This window comes from Cherax quadricarinatus, chromosome 20 (genome assembly GCF_038502225.1).
Source record: "Cherax quadricarinatus isolate ZL_2023a chromosome 20, ASM3850222v1, whole genome shotgun sequence".
NCBI lineage: Eukaryota > Metazoa > Arthropoda > Malacostraca > Decapoda > Parastacidae > Cherax > Cherax quadricarinatus.
Window position 1 is genome coordinate 21,828,275 of NC_091311.1, and position 20,402 is coordinate 21,848,676.

The window sequence follows — 20,402 nt, forward strand, 5'->3', positions numbered from 1 at the left end:
TATGTGGCATGGTTATTGTCCTGTCCAACATTTAGAACTTTGCATTTGTCTATATTAAACTGCATCTGCCACTTCTCCGACCACTGCATCAGTCTATTCAAATCTTCCTGGAGTGCTCGAATGTCCTCGTCAGAATGAATTCGACGGCCTATTTTGGTGTCATCGGCAAACTTGCCGATGTCGCTCTTTATGCCCTCATCTATGTCGTTTATGTAGATTGTGAACAGCAGGGGGCCCAACACTGACCCCTGCGGAACACCGCTCGTGACACTCCCCCACTCTGATTTCTCCCCATTTATGCAAACTCTCTGCTGCCTATTTGTCAACCATGCCTCTATCCAGGAAAAAATTTCTCCTCCTATTCCATGTGCTTTAATTTTCCTCAATAGTCTCTGATGTGGGACCCTGTCAAAAGCCTTACTGAAGTCCATATACACAATATCATATTCATTACCATGATCTACCTCCTCAAATACCTTAGTGAAAAAAGTTAATAAATTCGTAAGGCAGGAACGCCCCTTTGTAAAACCATGCTGAGATTCGTTGATTAATTTATGCTTTTCAAGGTGGCTACGAACTGCCTCGGCAATTATTGATTCCATAAATTTTTCCACTATGGAGGTTATGGTTCAGTCTTCTTTTTTTGGGTTATGCTAGGCTGTGTACATATACCTGGAAAGGGTTTCGGGGGTCAGCGCCCCCGCGGCTTGGTCTGAGACCAGGCCTCGTGGTGGATCAGGGTTAGATCAACCAGGCTGTTACACTGCAGGCCGCACGCAAACTGACGTATGAGCCACAGCCCAGCGGGTCATGTACTGACTTCAGGTTCCTGTCCAGCGCCTTCTTGAAGACAGCCAGGGGTCTATTGGTAATCCCCCTTATGTATGCTGGGAGGCAATTGAACAGTCTTGGGCCCCGGACACTTACTGTGTTCTCTTCTCAGTGTACTCGTGGCGCCCCTGCTTTTCACTGTGATAATGTTGCATCTCCTGTCAAGTCTTTTGCTTTCATAGGGAGTGATTTTCGTGTGCAAGTGTGATACTAATCCCTCTAAGATTTTCCAAGTGTATATTATCATCTATCTCTCTCGCCTGCGTTCCAGGAAATGCAAATAAAGGGCCTTCAACCGTTCCCAGTAATTTAGGTGCCTTATCATATTTATGTGTGCCGTGAAAGTTCTTTGTACTCTCTCTAGGTCAGCAATTTCCCCTGCCTTGAAGGGGGCAGTTAGTGTACAGCAGTATTACAACCTAGAGAGAACAAGTGATTTGAAGAGAATCATCATGGGCTTGGGGTCCCTAGTTCTGAAGGTTCTCATTATCCATCCTATCATTTTCCTAGCAGATGAGGTAGATACATTGTTGTGGTCTTTAAAGGCGAGATCCTCTGACATTATCACTCCCAGGTCCTTCACATTACTTTTTCGTCTAATTTGTTGTATACCCTGATACAGTTTTAATTTCCTCAAGTTTTCCATATCTGACTAGTTGAAATTTCTCTTCACTGAACTTCATATTGTTCTGAGTGGCCCATTTGAAGATTTGGTTGATGTCCGCTTGGAGCCTTGCGGTGTCTTAGATGGACGTCACTGTCATGGCAATCCGGGTGTCATCTGCAAAGGAAGACACGGAGCTATGGCTTACATCTCTGTCTATGTCAGATATGAGGATGAGGAATGGGAGCGACAACTCTGCATTGTGGAACAGAGCTTTTCACAATAGCCGCCTCAGACTTTACTCTGTTTACTATTACTCTTTGTGTTCTATTTGTCAGGAACTTATAGATTCATCTACGTACCAACTTTTCCTGTTATTCCTTTATCACGCATTTCGTGCGCTGTTACACCATGATCACACTTGTCGAAAGTTTTGCAAAGTCTGTATACACTACACCTGTATTTCGTTTATCCTCTACAGCATCCAGGACCTTGTCATAGCGGTCCAGTAGCTGGAACAGGCAGGAGCGACCTGCTCTAAAACTCGTGTTGCTCTGGGTTGTGTAATTGATAGGTATATGCTGCTATGTATGACAATCTATGTAACTGTATTTGTGTATACTTGAATAAACTTACTTGCTTCAATTAATACCCATAAATTCATACGTAATAATAATAATAATAATAATAATAATAATAATAATAATAATAATAATAATAATAATAATAATAATATCTTTAATTAGTACAAGTACATGTACAGGGTATACAGGCCTAACTGACATCAATGACATACTACTGTATAGAAAACCGCTTGTTATGCAGAGCATTTCGGGTAAATTAGGTCAGTTTTGTCCCAGGATGCCCCCGGAACTTTCTCCAGGTAAACTCCAGGATGCGACCCACGTCAGTCAACTAACATCCAGGTACCTATTTTCTTTTTACTGATGGGTGAACATAGACAACCGGTGTAAGGAAACGCGCCCATTGTTTCAACCCTCGCCGGGAATCTAACCCGGATCCTCACTGTGTGAAGCGAGAGCTTTGGCCACCAGGCCACGGGTACCGTGGCACTTATTAGATATCCCCAACGTGGGATCTTTGAAGATTCCCGATATTTTTTTATTTGTTCCTCCTATTTTTCGTTTCTATTTAGTTCATAACTCGAGAAGGCCTCACTCAGTCGGCTTCAGAATTGTAACACCTTTGCACGGTCACTACTGCCAGATTCTTGGAACAACCGGCAATGTGAAGGTGCCCAATGACCGAGGCTGATGTTCCCATTCCCAGCATCCTGGAATGGCTCAGTGGAGTAGTTTCAAACATTCAAAAACGGTGCCTCATAATTTAACGATTTACTTACCATTTCTTCATATTCTCCAAGAACACTATCCTGACACAGATATTTATCAGATAACCCGTCTCTTGTTCCCGACGTAGCATCGGTGATACATAAGAGCGGGCCCCTCAAGGGAGGTTCCTTGATGCTCGTGAGGAGGCTCTTGACCTTGGAAATTGGAGCTGTGTCCCTGCCAGATCTGGGATCTGGCAGTTACTTAAATACGTAGTACTTAAGTCACTCTGCCCGTTTGCGAATTGTTAAGCATCTCTCTCTCATATATATATATATCTTTCTTTCTTTCAACACACCGGCCGTATCCCACCAAGGCAGGGTGGCCCAAAAAGAAAAACGAAAGTTTCTCTTTTAAATTTAGTAATTTATACGGGAGAAGGGGTTACTACCCCCTTGCTCCCGGCATTTTAGTCGCCTCTTACAACACGCATGGCTTACGGAGGAAGAATTCTGTTCCACTTGCCCGTGGAGATAAGAGGAAATAAACAAGAATAAGAACTAGAAAGAAAATAGAAGAATACCCAGAGGGGTGTGTATATATATGCTTGTACATGTATGTGTAGTGTGACCTAAGTGCAAGTAGAAGTAGCAAGACATACCTGAAATCTTGCATGTTTATGAGACAGACAATATATATATATATATATATATATATATATATATATATATATATATATATATATATATATATATATATATATATATATATGCAAGGAATTCGCAAGAGCAGGCAAAATATACACAAACACTGATCTCTGGCTGAAGGAGACTCGAACCTACGAACCTTGGAACAAGGTACGCAGTGCTATACCAATCTACCCACACTGGACAATACCTTGGCGTGCAGCTTGCACTACACGTTGATCCAAGGCAGCCAGCTTTCAGGGAGAAGGCTTACAGCTTTTCATCTCATCCCCTGCATGCATCAGCCTTACTAGTAAGGCTGATGCATGCAGGGGATGCATAATGCATGTCTCCCTTGACCCTCCTGTCCTCCAGTGTTGTCAGACCGATTTCCCATAACCTTTCTTCATAGGACATTCCCCTTAGCTCTGAAACTAGCCTTGTTGCAAATTTTTGCACTTTCTCTAATTTCTTGACGTGTTTGACCAGGTGTGGGTTCCAAACTGGTGCTGCGTACTCCAGTATGGGCCTGACGTACACAGTGTATAAAGTCTTGAACGATTCCTTACTTAGGTACCGGAACGCTATTCTCAGGTTTGCCAGGCGCCCATATGCCGCCGCAGTTATCTGGTTAATGTGTGCTTCTGGCGATGTACTCGGTATTATACTCACTCCTAGGTCTTTCTCCTTGAGTGAGGTTTGCAATCTTTGGCCTCCTAGCCTATACTCTGTCTGCAGTCTTCTTTGCCCTCCTCCGATCTTCATGACTTTGCATTTGGCGGGGTTAAATTCTAGTAGTCAGTTTCTGGACCACACATCCAACCTGTCCAGGTCTCTTTGTAGACCTGTCTGGTCCGCATCTGATTTAATTCTCCTCATTAACTTCACGTCATCTGCAAACAGGGACACTTCTGAGTCTATCCTTTCCGTCATGTCGTTCACACATGTGTGTGTGTACTCACCTAATTGTACTCACCTAATTGTGGTTGCTTCTGGCTCCGCCTCTTCACTGATCGCTACTAGGTCCTCTCCCTCTCTGCTTCCTGAGCTTTGTCATACCTCTTCTTAAAACTATGTATGGTTCCTGTCTCCATTACTTCACTTGCTAGGCTATTCCACTTCCTGACGACTCTATGCCTGAAGAAATACTTCCTAACGTCCCTGTGACTCGTCTGAGTCTTCAGCTTCCAGTTGTGACCACTTGTTCCTGTGTCCCCTCTCTGAAACATCCTATCTCTGTCCACCTTGTCTATTCCCCGCAGTATCTTGTATGTAGTTATCATGTCTCCCCTGACCCTTCTGTCCTCCAGTGTCGTCAGTCCGATTTCCCTCAACCTTTCCTCGTACATTCCCCTGAGCTCTGGAACTAGCCTTGTTGCAAACCTTTGAACTTTCTCTAACTTCTTGATGTGCTTGACCAGGTGTGGGTTCCAGACTGGTGCTGCATACTCCAGTATGGGCCTAACATACACAGTGTACAGTGTCTTGAACGATTCCTTATTAAGGTATCGGAACGCTATTTTCAGGTTTGCCAGGCGCCCATATGCTGCAGCAGTTATTTGGTTGATGTGTGCCTCTGGTGATGTGCTCGGTGTTATGGTCACCCCAAGGTCTTTCTCCCTGAGTGAGGTCTGTAGTCTTTGTCCACCTAGCCTATACTCTGTCTGCGGTCTTCTTTGTCCCTCCCCAATCTTCATGACTTTGCATTTGGCAGAATTGAATTCGAGAAGCCAGTTTCTGGACCACATGTCCAGCATGTCGTGTGTGTGTGTGTGTGTGTGTCGTACCGAGTAGGCAAAAATCTCACTTGAAATTAAGTCCTTTCTAAAGATTTTTCTTATACATTTAAAGATATGTTTTTCATTTATGTTAATGGAAAAAATGATAATTTTGTACCAAAAGAACTTTAGAAAACTTACCTAACCTTATTATAAGAGGAGCAATTCAATTTAGTCTAATCCGACTAAATATAGTTTAGATAAGTTTACAATAATTTAATAATAAATAAACACAATGACATATATATTTTTTGATAGGTTCAGAATGATTTTTGCGAAATTATTGCATATGCAAATTTTCGCTTTCCTTATTTAACCCAAAATCGCAAGTTTTTACTTATTCGGCAGCACACACACACATACACACACAGATCTGGTAGTAAACCAGAGATATGGTAGACGAACCAGGGAGGAAAGACTGGGAGTTAGAGCTCCAAAAAAGGGAGGAAGAGTGGGGAAGGAAGATAGTAGAGCTTGGTAAGAAAATGGAGGAGCGGATAGCTGAAGAGTGCAGGAAGTGGGAAGTACAGGTCTTAGCAGCAGAAGCTAGGATACAGTGCTTAGAAGAGAAACTGCAAAGCCTGAAACAGATTAGAGAGACAAATGACAATTCAGATGTGACATCAGGAAATTCAAAGTCAGGCGCAGACAAGGGGACAGTAAGCAACAACAGAGACATGCCGTACACGAAGGCCCTATCAGACCCACGTGGGGCCAGGGAAAAGACGATGAGCACACTAAGATCAAACGACAGGTCCGAAGACAATGAAGGTATGCTATATGCAGAGATTCTAACAGCCAACTGCAGTAGCAAGGGACAGCTGGTCAGGAAAGACAGTTCACTGAGAATAGAAGTTTCAGATATGACAGGGACTGAAGGCAAGAACATGTCATTGGAAGGAAATAAAATGCCTCAGAGGAAGCAGATGGAGACTCAGTGGGAGGAGGAAAGGGCGAGGTCAGTTTTTGTGTACTGGCTCCAAGAAGCCAAGGGGGACAACTTTAAAGAAATAAAACAGGAGGAGAAAAAAATGATTGAAGGCATCATGAAAACAATAGGGGAGGGCGATATGACCCAGGTGACAAATTTTCAGAGAATTGGGTGGTTTGCGAGTGGAAGGATACGGCCTGTCAGAGTAACTTTCAAGGAAGAATCAGTTCGAACCAGAATTCTGCAAGAGAAAGCAAGACTGAGGGACAAAGAGGGGTACCAGAGAGTATACCTCGACCGCGACAGAACACAAGAAGAAAGGACTACACTGAAAGAGAGGGTACAGAGACGCAAGGAGGAACGAGAAGCAACGAAAATGAGCAGGACCCAGACACAAGAGAAAGGGCAAACACACCCCACAGAATCTCCCACCAAAAGACTCCAACTGCGACATTCCCAACGCAACTGAGCAACCTATACTACAACCCACTCCCTCCTCCCCCTGCCACCAACCCCCATATCACAAACCTCACCCCAACAGCTGTCCCTTATGGGCATTCTGACCCCACCCCCATCAACACAAACCCCACCTACACCACAGCCCCATATAGGCCCCCACCAAGGCTCTCACTCCCCCAACCCCAATATTCTTGCATGACCACAATGATAGAAAAGAAACTGAAGGTTTGGTACACAAACGCAGATGGAATAACGAATAAACATGATGAGTGGAACGAAAGAATCAGTGAAAAATCCCCAGACATCATAGCAGTCACAGAAACAAAACTCGCTGAGACAATAACAGACACAGTCTTCCCAACAGGATATCAGATCCTGAGGAAAGATAGAAGGAGTAGAGGGGGAGGAGGGGTTGCACTGCTCATAAAACACCGATGGGGATTTGAGGAAATGGAAGGCATGGACATGATTGGAGAAAGAGACTACATTGTAGGTACAATTCAGTCCGGAGAACATAAAGTAGTCATTGGAGTGATGTATAACCCACCACAGAACTGCAGGAGGCCAAGAGAGGAGTATGAAGAAAACAACAGGGTGATGGTGGACACACTGGCTGAGGTGGCAAGAAGAGCTCACTCGAGCAGAGCAAAGTTACTGGTAATGGGCGATTTCAACCACAGGGAGATCGACTGGGAAAACCTGGAGCCACATGGGGGTCCTGAAACATGGAGAGCCAAGATGATGGATGTGGTACTTGAAAACCTCATGCATCAACATGTCAGGGACACAACCAGAGAGAGAGGGGAGGATGAGCCAGCAAGACTGGCTCTTGTGTTCACCCTGAGCAGTTCAGACATTGAGGAAATCACTTACGAGAGGCCCCTTGGAGCTAGCGATCATGTGGTGCTGAGTTTTGACTATATAGTAGAGTTACAAGTGGAGAAGGTAACAGGAACTGAAGGGGACAGGCCAAACTATAAAAGGGGGGACTACACAGGTATGAGAAACTTCCTGCAGGAGGTTCAGTGGGACAGAGAAATGGTAGGAAAATCAGTAAACGAGATGATGGAATATGTGGCAACAAAGTGCAAGGAGGCAGAGGAAAGTTTTGTTCCCAAGGGAAACAGAAATAATAGGAAGACCAAAATGAGTCCTTGGTTTACCCGAAGGTGTAGGGAGGCAAAAACTAAGTGCAACAGAGAATGGAAAAGGTACAGGAGGCATAGGACCCAGGAAAACAAGGAGATTAGTAGAAGAGCCAGAAACGAGTATGCACAGATAAGGAGGGAGGCCCAGCGACAGTATGAAAACGACATAGCATCGAAAGTCAAATCTGACCCGAAACTGATGTATAGCCACATTAGGAGGAAGACAACAGTCAAGGACCAGGTGATAAGGCTGAGGAAAGAAGGTGGAGAACTCACAAGAAACGATCAAGAGGTATGTGAGGAGCTCAACACGAGATTTAAGGAAGTATTTACAGTAGAGACAGGAAGGACTCTGGGGGGACAGACCAGATGGGGACACCAACAAGGAATACACCAACAAGTGTTGGACGACATACATACAGATGAGGAGGAGGTGAAGAAACTGCTAAGGGACATCGATACCTCAAAGGCAATGGGACCGGACATCTCCCCGTGGGTCCTTAGAGAGGGAGCAGATATGTTGTGTGTGCCACTTACCACAATCTTCAACACGTCTCTGGAAACTGGGCAACTGCCTGAGGTATGGAAGATGGCAAATGTAGTTCCCGTTTTTAAAAAAGGAGACAGAAAAGAGGCACTAAACTATAGACCTGTGTCACTGACGTGTATAGTATGCAAAATTATGGAGAAGATTATCAGGAGGAGAGTGGTGGAGCACCTGGAATGGAACAAGAGTATAAATGCCAACCAGCACGGATTCACGGAAGGCAAATCCTGCGTCACAAACCTTCTGGAGTTTTATGATAAAATAACAGAAGTAAGACACGAGAGAGAGGGGTGGGTTGATTGCATCTTCTTGGACTGCAAGAAGGCCTTTGACACAGTTCCTCACAAGAGATTAGTGCAGAAGCTAGAGCATCAGGTGCATATAACAGGAAGGGCACTGCAATGGATCAGAGAATACCTGACAGGGAGGCAACAACGAGTCATGGTACGTAATGATGTATCACAGTGGGCACCTGTGACGAGCGGGGTCCCACAGGGGTCGGTCCTAGGACCAGTGCTATTTTTGGTATATGTGAACGACATGACGGAAGGGTTAGACTCAGAAGTGTCCCTGTTTGCAGATGATGTGAAGTTAATGAGGAGAATTAAATCTGATGAGGACCAGGCAGGACTTCAAAGAGACCTGGACAGACTGGACACCTGGTCCAGCAAATGGCTTCTCGAATTTAATCCTGCCAAATGCAAAGTCATGAAGATAGGGGAAGGGCACAGAAGACCACAGACAGAGTATAGGCTAGGTGGCCAAAGACTGCAAACCTCACTCAAGGAGAAAGATCTTGGGGTGAGTATAACACCGAGCATGTCTCCGGAAGCACACATCAATCAGATAACTGCTGCAGCATATGGGCGCCTGGCAAACCTGAGAACAGCATTCCGATACCTTAGTAAGGAATCATTCAAGACACTGTACACCGTGTATGTAAGGCCCATACTGGAGTATGCAGCACCTGTTTGGAACCCGCACTTGATAAAGCACGTCAAGAAACTAGAGAAAGTACAAAGGTTTGCGACAAGGTTAGTTCCAGAGCTAAGGGGAATGTCCTATGAAGAAAGATTAAGGGAAATCGGCCTGACGACACTGGAGGACAGGAGGGTCAGGGGAGACATGATAACGACATATAAAATACTGCATGGAATAGACAAGGTGGACAAAGACAGGATGTTCCAGGGAGGGGACACAGAAACAAGAGGCCACAATTGGAAGTTGAAGACACAAATGAGTCAGAGAGATAGTGGGAAGTATTTCTTCAGTCATAGAGTTGTAAGGCAGTGGAATAGCCTAGAAAATGACGTAGTGGAGGCAGGAACCATACACAGTTTTAAGACGAGGTTTGATAAAGCTCATGGAGCGGGGAGAGAGAGGGCCCAGTAGCAACCGGTGAAGAGGCTGGGCCAGGAGCTAAGACTCGACCCCTGCAACCACAAATAGGTGAGTACACACACACACACACACACACATGTACATATATATATATATATATATATATATATATATATATATATATATATATATATATATATATATATATATATATATATATATTTAATGTCATATGTCTGTTAGGTTGTGAGTAGCAGGGGGGGAGGAATATAACCACCGGGGAGGGAGGGGGAGAATTTTATAGGATTCTTAGATGAAAATACATGATGTACTTATGTCTGTGCCATGTATTTCAACATGTGTCACGAATTTCATGTGGTCGGATGTACACCATCAATCTGAGATGGAAGAGGCTATGTCTGCGGTCTCTGATTGCGTACACTCTATCGGGATGTACTGGATACCCGATTTATTTATAGATATGTGTAATTCTGTTGGGTGGCTCCAACAGGTTTGGTGTTGCGGCCCCCTACCAAACTAGCGGTTAAATGGTTAACCTGCCGGCCGGCAGTACCAAGGGTACGTCATCAAAACCAATGTGGGGACTGCTGAGCCGGCTTTAGAAGCAGTAGTTACCAGAACACCTAATGGTACACATCTACTGGCAGTAGAGAGTATTCTACTGGCTTCTACTGATTTTAGAAGAACCGCTCACCGCAGGTCACTGAGTCTGATGGCCTCAGTTACTTGACGACCGCATTCAGTGAGCTCGCAGCATGGTGTTCTGCTAGTAATTAACCGGACTACCTTGCGGTGTCAACTGGTTTTGAAGGCGGTAGACAGTGCTCACCAGACCATCCTACGGTGTGCTTTTGCTGGCCTTAGAGAGTATTTACAGGACTACCAGGTGATGTCTGCGGACTCACCGCCTACGCTGGTCAACTGTGGGCCGAGTCATCTGATGCTGTTTTAGTGGGACACTACATGAAGAAAAGGTTGGAGTGTGACACTGAACTGGGCTGGGACCGCAGTGTGACACTTAAGGAAGTATGATGGAGTGTAACACTGAGATATGCTATAGGACCGTAGTGGAGCACTGAGAAGAAAAGGGTGTCGTGTGACACTGAAGAAGGTATGGTTGTAATGTACATTGAATAGTGTCATGTGACTGGCCTCTGAGAAGACGCTGTGGGTGATAGTGTGCGACACAGAGAAAAGGGAGTCAAGTGACACAGTTGAGGAGCGTCACAACACACCACGGATAAGTGTGGTGTGACACAGCGTCATAAGTGTGTCGTGAGACACCAAGAATGCATTTGATTATTTATTATACAAATGTTATTTATAATTTATTATTTTATCATAGATATATAACACAGTAGTGTCTAAGAAAGTTGTACCCTGTGTGTAGGGTCATTAATTATTATTTATTATTTTAGTAAAATGCTAATAATTTATTATTGTAACATGTGTATGTTCAAATACCTCTAGACCAAAGATGATTTTATATAATATTTAAGATTAATTCATTTTAATGTGTATATATGTATCCCGAACTTTTATATTACTGACACTAATGGAAAGACAAATTGGTGTTTTTGTAATATTTGGTGACACGAATATATATATATATATATATATATATATATATATATATATATATATATATATATATATATCGCAGTCACCAGGATTCGAAAGTACTACTGGGGATGGTCAAGATTCCCAGGCAGCGCTCTAGTCCACTCGGCCACACAAATGCCACAGACTGGGCAGCCTGGTTCACAAGCCATGTTTCTTTCCCAGCCCGGGCATGTCAGTCAGCCTCAAGCATAAATTTAAGCTATTTCAATCTCCTCCTGCATGTTCTGACCTCTCAAGCGATTTTTATGTCAATGCAACACGCAGAAACAAGCGGGTATATATAAAGAAAAATCGCAGTCAGCAGGATTCGAAACTACTACTGAGAACGGTTAAGATTCTCAGGTTCGATCCCTGGGTAAGGTAAGTAAAGTAAGTTTATTTATGTACAGGTATACAAATCATCATACTTAGTATAACCCCAAAAATTGTTAGGCAAAGTGACTTATTTCCGCTGGGGTTCGTGTGATCCACAATCTCTACACCTGCCATCCCCCTCAAGGAAGGCTCCTTTGTCGTTGGTGAGGGGCTCTTGATCTAGGGAACTGGATCTGTGCTCCGGTTCAGAGGCGTTGCTAGTGTTGGTGTCACCCGGGGCGGCATCTTTGGTGTCACCCCCTATGAAATCCAAGGGTGGGGGAATAGGGGAAGTAAACTCCAGTTACGTCACTACTGCATGACCAGTTTGGTGACACGAATGTAAGATTTGGGACAGTTCATGGGATATGGGAAAAGGGAGGGTATGTACCCACACGTAGTTGTGAGTGGGGTGCGTTCTGCTTGACGATGGCGGGGTAGTATAACTATAACTATTATATGTTATTAAATGTGTTTTTAATTATTTATTTCATGTAATGTCAAGTTTTAAATAAAATATAAAAAAATACAAAGTGGGCCAACAGGCCTGCTGCAGTGTTCCTCCTTTCTTATGTTTTTATGTTGTAGAAGTGCCTCAATCTTCAATGGGAATCTAATTCCTTGCTTCCTTTCCTTTATGTTAATATCCACCTCTCAGATACAGGTTTTGGTTTTTCCGTGTAGCACAAGCCTATGTACAGTGTCATATACATTCACTGCTGTGATAAATGGTTTGAAAACTGACAAGTTGAAGATTGAGACACTTATGCAGCATATGGGAATCTTTATTAAGGAAGCGTTTCGCCAAACAATCGTTTCTTCAGTCCAATACAAAGTAGAGAGGGGCAGCGTTTCACTTTCCAGGAACTTTGTCAAGCCGATACAAACAATACATGGACACAGAGCGTATATATAGGCTTTGAGCGAAGTGTAGTACAAGTAGAGGTAATAGTAGTTGCAGTTGTTCTTATGTTCTTATACATGTGGTGGAAAAGCTTTGGGTAGGGGTAGTTTTGATAAAGACTTGCCTTGTATGGGCCAGTAGGCCTTCTGCAGTGTTTCTCCATTCTTATGTTCTTACGTACCAAGGTTATTTCAACATTTCATGAATGCCAGTTCTCACCCGTTCATATATCTTGGTTCATGAACATGACTGATATCACCAATAAGCAAAAGTAAAGCTCAAAATATGATAATTACTGACCTTTTGTCTGTTTAACCCAGCCACATATGCACCATTCACTCGTGGGCGGTCCAGCAGCCACATACACACTACCACCTGGACCGAACTCACTGGTGGGCGGTGCAGCAGACACAGGATGTTACGTCACTGATGACTAATCATAGTGATGCCAGGGCGATTAAGGGTTTTTCCAAAACATCATAAATAAAATTATCGATTTATCGTAGTTTATCATATAGCGTCATTGATTTTTCCTATATAGGCCTATTTGTACTCTGTAATCATATAATAGGCTATATAGAAACAGGATTTTTCTCTTATGTTGCTGCAGCACTGCCTAGTATGGGCCAGTAGGCCTGCTGCAGTATTCCTCCTTCATAATGTTCTTAGTGTCACCTTCTTTAGAGGCTCTTTGGTGTCACCCCGTAAATGGTGTCACCCGGGGCTGCATCCCCCTCCCAACGACGCCTCTGCTCCGGTTCCTTGAATTAAGCCTGAATACCTTCCACATCCCCCCATAGGTACTACATAATCCTACGGGTTTAGCGCTCCCCTTGATTATAATAATACACTTGCCACCTTTATTCACGTAGTAGTAAATGAGCGTAAGTTAACTGTTGCGAGTAGCATTCTGGGGGAGAACGCAAGTTTGTTATTGTTGCTATTGTTTTGCTTTTGTTGTTATTGATGTTGGTAAACGCTGTATCTGTAACGGTAAGACAGCGCATGGAGAATCTGATAAACAGGTATGATCCCGGAAGGGGAGGATATCTCCGATGCCTTCAATTAAGAACCTTTGTAGATTTGGGACAGCCAAGAATAATTCTGAGCTTCATTTTGCATTAACTCCAAGGACCGGAGAGAACTTTCTCTAGGTAATATCAACATGGGAACAGCATAATCAATTAAGGACCTAACATGGACTGTGTACATCATTCTCACGATTCTCACATTAGCACCATAGTTGCGGTTGTAACCAGCAACAGCTTTGAGAGCATTTAGCCTATATTTGCATTTCTTATTTAGTTATGGTATAGTTGATTTTTTAAAGGGTACATCTATGCCAAGATATCTGTAAGTTTTAAGGTAGCTAATGTTTTTCACCCTGCGAATAGATGGGTGGGGGATTTCGTTTGCTTGTTAATATCTTTGTTTTAGACTTTGATTTAGAGGAAGATATGAGGCCTACTCGATTACAAATTGCTTGAGCTTTATTAAAAATTGTTCTCATCTTCTTATGCCCTGTTGTGTGGATCATGATGTCGTCAGCATAGCTTATAGCTATATGTTTAGGTGAAGCAGGTAGAGCATTTAGGAAGACATTAATCGGACTTTTAAATAGCATGGGACTGAGAGCATCTCCCAGCGGTGTATCTAGAGATATTTCTTCAGACTTCCTTCCGTGCCGTGTCGCCGTGCCACCGTGTTTTATTTCGTGTTTTTTCGTGTTTTTTCACGGTCTCTCTTGGGTACTAGAACTTTAAACTGTGCCAGTGAACTTATAAGATGTATCCCTCCAGCGCTAGGAACTAATCTTGCAGAAAATATCTACCGAGTCAAAAAAGGAGAATCAGTGTACAATAACAAAGCATAACCATACTCTCAGAGGAGAACTTTAGGCCTAGTGTGCCAGTGAAAATAACAGAACCTTTTTGTCAGAGGAAAGACAGTCTCACTGATAAGTGTGTTATACATAATGTTATAGTGTGTACCACAGTGGTACCCTAGTATATGGATAATTGATAAGGTGAAATTTAAAACTGAAGTGTTAGGCCCAAATATCCTGCAAGACCAGGACCCACATGTAACTGAATTCACAAACACTATGAGTAACTGCTTGTTGCTACCAACAGTAACAAAACCTACAAGAATTACAGAGACCAGTGTTTCCCTATTAGACCACATCTGCACCAACACCATATCCCCTTTAAAATCAGGCATAATCACAGATAATACCACAGACCATTACCCTACCTTTCTCATAACAAATCTAGGTAAATTACCCCAAGACACTACTAAACTAACCTTCAGACTTTATAATGAGGCAGCCATTAATAACTTCACAACAGCAGTGACAAACATCAACTGGCAAACCGAGCTAGAAATCTATGCAGATACTGACGAATGTATTAATAATTTTCTAAATAAGACCCAATACGTTTATAACAAGCACTGTCCTAAAATAACTAAACAGATCATAGCTAAGACACTGAACAGTCCCTGGCTAACACCCAGCATCCTCAAATCCATAAATATAAAGCACCAGTATGAAAAACAGTACAGAATGGGTCACATAACCAGAGACCAAACAAAATGTTACTCATCTATCCTAACTGCCCCAGGGCCAGACTCATGGAACTCTGTGTTCATCAAGAACTGCAAGAAGCCCCTATCACGAGCCTTTTCCATCCTATGGAGAGGGAGCATGGACACGGGGGTCGTCCCACAGTTACTAAAAACAACAGACATAGCCCCACTCCACAAAGGGGGCAGTAAAGCAACAGCAAAGAACTACAGACCAATAGCACTAACATCCCATATCATAAAAATCTTTGAAAGGGTCCTAAGAAGCAAGATCACCACCCATCTAGAAACCCATCAGTTACACAACCCAGGGCAACATGGGTTTAGAACAGGTCGCTCCTGTCTGTCTCAACTATTGGATCACTACGACAAGGTCCTAAATGCACTAGAAGACAAAAAGAATGCAGATGTAATATATACAGACTTTGCAAAAGCCTTCGACAAGTGTGACCATGGCGTAATAGCGCACAAAATGCGTGCTAAAGGAATAACAGGAAAAGTCGGTCGATGGATCTACAATTTCCTCACTAACAGAACACAGAGAGTAGTCGTTAACAGAGTAAAGTCCGAGGCAGCTACGGTGAAAAGCTCTGTTCCACAAGGCACATTACTCGCTCCCATCTTGTTCTTCATCCTCATATCCGACATAGACAAGGATGTCAGCCACAGCACCGTGTCTTCCTTTGCAGATGACACCTGAATCTGCATGACAGTGTCTTCCATTGTAGACACTGCAAGGGTCCAGGTGGACATCAACCAAATCTTTCAGTGGGCTGCAGAAAACAATATGAAGTTCAACGATGAGAAATTTCAATTACTCAGATATGGTAAACATGAGGAAATTAAATCTTCATCAGAGTACAAAACAAATTCTGACCACAAAATCGAGCGAAACACCAACGTCAAAGACCTGGGAGTGATCATGTCGGAGGATCTCACCTTCAAGGACCATAACATTGTATCAATCGCATCTGCCAGAAAAATGACAGGATGGATAATGAGAACCTTCAAAACTAGGGAGGCCAAGCCCATGATGACACTCTTCAGGTCACTTGTTCTATCTAGGCTGGAATATTGCTGCACACTAACGGCACCTTTCAAGGCAGGTGAAATTGCCGACCTAGAAAATGTGCAGAGAACTTTCACGGCGCGCATAACGGAGATAAAACACCTCAATTACTGGGAGCGCTTGAGGTTCCTAAACCTGTATTCCCTGGAACGCAGGAGGGAGAGATACATGATTATATACACCTGGAAAATCCTACCGAACTTGCACACGAAAATCACTCACTACGAAAGCAAAAGACTTGGCAGACGATGCACCATCCCCACAATGAAAAGCAGGGGTGTCACTAGCACGTTAAGAGACCATACAATAAGTGTCAGGGGCCCGAGACTGTTCAACTGCCTCCCAGCACACATAAGGGGGATTACCAACAGACCCCTGGCAGTCTTCAAGCTGGCACTGGACAAGCACCTAAAGTCAGTTCCTGATCAGCCGGGCTGTGGCTCGTACGTTGGTTTGCGTGCAGCCAGCAGCAACAGCCTGGTTGATCAGGCTCTGATCCACCAGGAGGCCTGGTCACAGACCGGGCCGCGGGGGCGTTTTCCCCCGGAACTCTCTCCAGGTAAACTCCAGGTAAACCAGCCTGATAAGAAAGGCAAAAAAATTGTATTATGAGAACAGATTATCCAACTTAAAAGGTGATATAAAAAAGTCCTGGAAAACCCTATCTGAAATTCTAGGAACAAAAAAGATATCAGGAAGCAGAACAATCAAACTAACAAAACCAGATGAACCCCTACTCCAGCCGACTGAAACAGCAGACTCAATGTTTTCTTCTCCACCATCGGAAAAAACCATGCGGGTAAAATCCCAAGCTCAAATACCTCACCTAATGACTACCTCACTGGCACCTACCCGAACACACTGTTCCTAGTTCCGACCAACCCAACAGAAGTCTCACTTATTATCAACACACTAAAGAACAAGACAGGAGATTTAAATACCTTACCACCCTTTATATACAAAAAAGCTTCACAAGTACTGTCACCAATCATTGCAACACTCTTTAACAAATCCATCGAATCCTCTACCTTTCCTACAGTTCTCAAAATAGCAAGGGTCACCCCGATACATAAAGGAGGAGACCAAACAGTCTTGAATAACTATAGGCCAATATCCAACTTACACCCTCTCTCTAAAATCTTTGAAAAACTAATTTATAAGCGAATCTATTCCTACTTCATCTCCCACAACATACTCAACCCCTGTCAGTTTGGGTTCAGACCTAATAAAAATACGAATGATGCTGTTATACACATGCTAGAACAAAATATACACTGCACTCGAGAAAAAAGAAGTCCCATTGGGGATCTTCATTGACATACGTAAAGCTTTTGATACAGTCGACCATGATTTGCTCCACATAAAATTATCGCACTATGGTATAAGAGGGCACTCCCCCAACTACATAAAGTCATACCATAGCAACAGAAGCCAATATGTGTACATAAATGGAGCAAACTCTTCCACACAGCCAATTACAGTTGGTGGCCCACAGGGAAGTGTCCTTGGCCCTCTTCTCTTTCTCATTTACATAAACGATCTACCAAATGCATCGCAACTACTCAAACCCACACTATTTGCAGATGACACTACATACGTCTTCTCTCACCCAAGCCCAGTCATACTAGCTAGTACTGTAAATATCGAATTACAGAAAATATCTACCTGGATGATAATTAACAAACTTACTCTCAATATTGACAAAACCTACTACATTCAGTTTGGTACCAGAGCTACAGATGTCCCTCTTAACATAATGATAAATGAATCACCTATCACAAAGCTCACAGAGGAAAAATTCTTAGGAATCCACCTTGATAATAGACTCAAATTTCACACACATGTACAACAAAATTCCCAGAAAATCTCCAAGACCGAAGGCATACTATCGAAGATACATTACTATGTTCCACAGTCAGCCCTCCTGGCCCTATATCACTCACTTATTTACCCCTATCTCACCTATGGAATTTGTGCATGGGGCTCAACAACAATAAATCACCTCAGACCATTAATTACCCAACAAAAGGCTGCAGTCAGAATGTTAACAAATTTCCACTCCAGGCAGCATACTCCACCAATATTCAAAACTCTAAACCTACTCACCGTACAAAACATCCATACTTATTATTGTGCCTGCTACATACATAGAACACTAAACTCGGATATAAACCCTCCTGTCAAACGTCTCCTTACCAACCTCAACAGAACACATGACCCTAACACTAGGCACAGGTCACACTTTGATGTTCCCCATGTCTATCTCACACTATGTAAAAACTCAGTTCAAATAAAAGGCCCAAAAATCTGGAATTCATTACTTGTGAATATAAAAAAACACTGTCTGTTTATCAATTCAAGACTCTTCTTAAAAACCACTTACTCAACCACAACTAAATAAATACTGAATAACTGAATCTCATATATGTATAACCTGTGACCCTATCAAACTATGTTTTTTTTTAACTACAGTAACTAATACTCCATTCTCTTGAATGCACAGTAACTCATCTAATGACCATATCACCTGTTTCTGCACTACAAATCATTGATTTTACTCGATTTGATTCGATTATATTATACATTGTTATGCTACAAATTTGTACAACTTTAATGCTTCTTATCTGAAATGCTCATTTGTACTTCATGTTGTAATTTGTTTACTGTAATTCTTACTACTGAATATATCATTGCTTAGTTAATCTTAAGTTAATTTTAAGCCTGCCCATAATGCTCTGCATACAAGGGGCTTTGGCATGTACACTCACTCGCTATATTTCTTTGTACAACTATGTATCATGTCCAAATAAAATAAATAAATAAATAAAATAGACAGGTTCATGTTGTAAACAGTTGCCAGCAGTCGCCAGAAACCTCCCACACAGGTCTGCCAGTTTACCTACTTATGATAGTGATCCCAGGAAGTAAAACATTACTGTTGCAATACGAAGAGGTGCAAAATCTCGAAGAAATACGAAAAGTGTATAGTTTTGTAGAAATATGATAAACAGTGTATAGTTGTTAATACTTATTGTGATGGAGTGATGGATGGAGAGATACATGATGATGGAGAGATACATGATCATATACACCTGGAAAATCCTAGAAGGACTAGTACCGAACTTACACACGAAAATCACTCACTACGAAAGCAAAAGACTTGGCAGACGATGCAACATCCCCCCAATGAAAAGCAGGGGTGTCACTAGCACGTTAAGAGACCATACAATAAGTGTCAGGGGCCCGAGACTGTTCAACTGCCTCCCAGCATAATAAACACATTAAACTAAAACGCTGGTAACTCTCCAGAAGCTGGGCCTAGTGTGTGACCTTGAGAAGTTGAGTGTGTTTATTACGACCAGCGGTGTACCACTCTCACCTATATTTACATCAACAAAAGTGTATTCTAAGTGATAAAGTGTACACTTGGTGTACTTGGTAACACTTGTCATACATAGTAACGCGTGTGTAAGTGAGATTGTTTAGGTACTGGTTCATCTATCTACAGCTGCACACTTATGCTTGCATACATATATAACATAGTAATGTGTGAGTTACCCAGGATGGACCAAGGAAGTCGACCAGAGTGATTTATCTCATTGTCATTGTAACATTACCTATTTTTTTTTTTAGTAATATTGTTTATAATCTATGGTTGGGGTAAGAGGTTGTCTTCAGCATTCATTGTGATGTCTGCTATATTATTATTTCAGTGAGGTACATTAGGTGGCAGTAGCCTGAACTAACTCAAGTGGAAGTTATCATTGAATTTGAACCTCTTGTTTAATGTGATATATGTCAGAATTCTAATTTTATGCTCAATATTACCTACTTTGTCTCTCTCTCTCTCTCTCTCTTTCTTTTCATCTTTGTAATTTGTGATATGGTGTAAGACCTCGCCTGTACCATCCATTATATCATTATATGTACCATATTATTAACACACATACAAGAGGTCTCTGAGTGTGTTTTTGGTGGGGTGTGTATCGTATTAAGTAGTAGTAATCTGTGTTAAGTATAATTGGAAGTGTTCATTGAACTTGAGCACTTGTGTCTTCTGATCTATTTTAGACTTCTGAGTTTATAGTAAATATTTACTCTTGCATAAGATATAAGGGGAAGATAAGCGAGGAATTCTTGTGTTGTGAGTCTTACACCAGATATCATCACTGGCAAACATGGCAACTGTCATAGAGGAACCTATTTCTGCAGGTGATGGAAATGATGATAG

General features: G+C 42.5%; 1 protein-coding gene across 9 annotated transcripts in view; it reads right to left on the reverse strand.

The window, feature by feature from the left end:
* The window catches only part of LOC128703737 (mucin-2), a 282,769-nt gene that overhangs the window by 215,447 nt on the left and 46,920 nt on the right, over window positions 1-20,402 (reverse strand). The window contains exon 1 of one of the 9 annotated variants that reach the window (XM_070086897.1): window positions 12,820-12,908. The exons of 6 other annotated variants lie outside the window; for them this stretch is intronic. The gene's annotated coding sequence lies outside the window, so the exon portion shown is untranslated. Of the gene's footprint in view, window positions 1-12,819; window positions 12,909-20,402 lie in introns of those variants that run through there. 2 more of the 9 variants (XM_070086903.1, XM_070086906.1) reach the window with 2 other exon arrangements.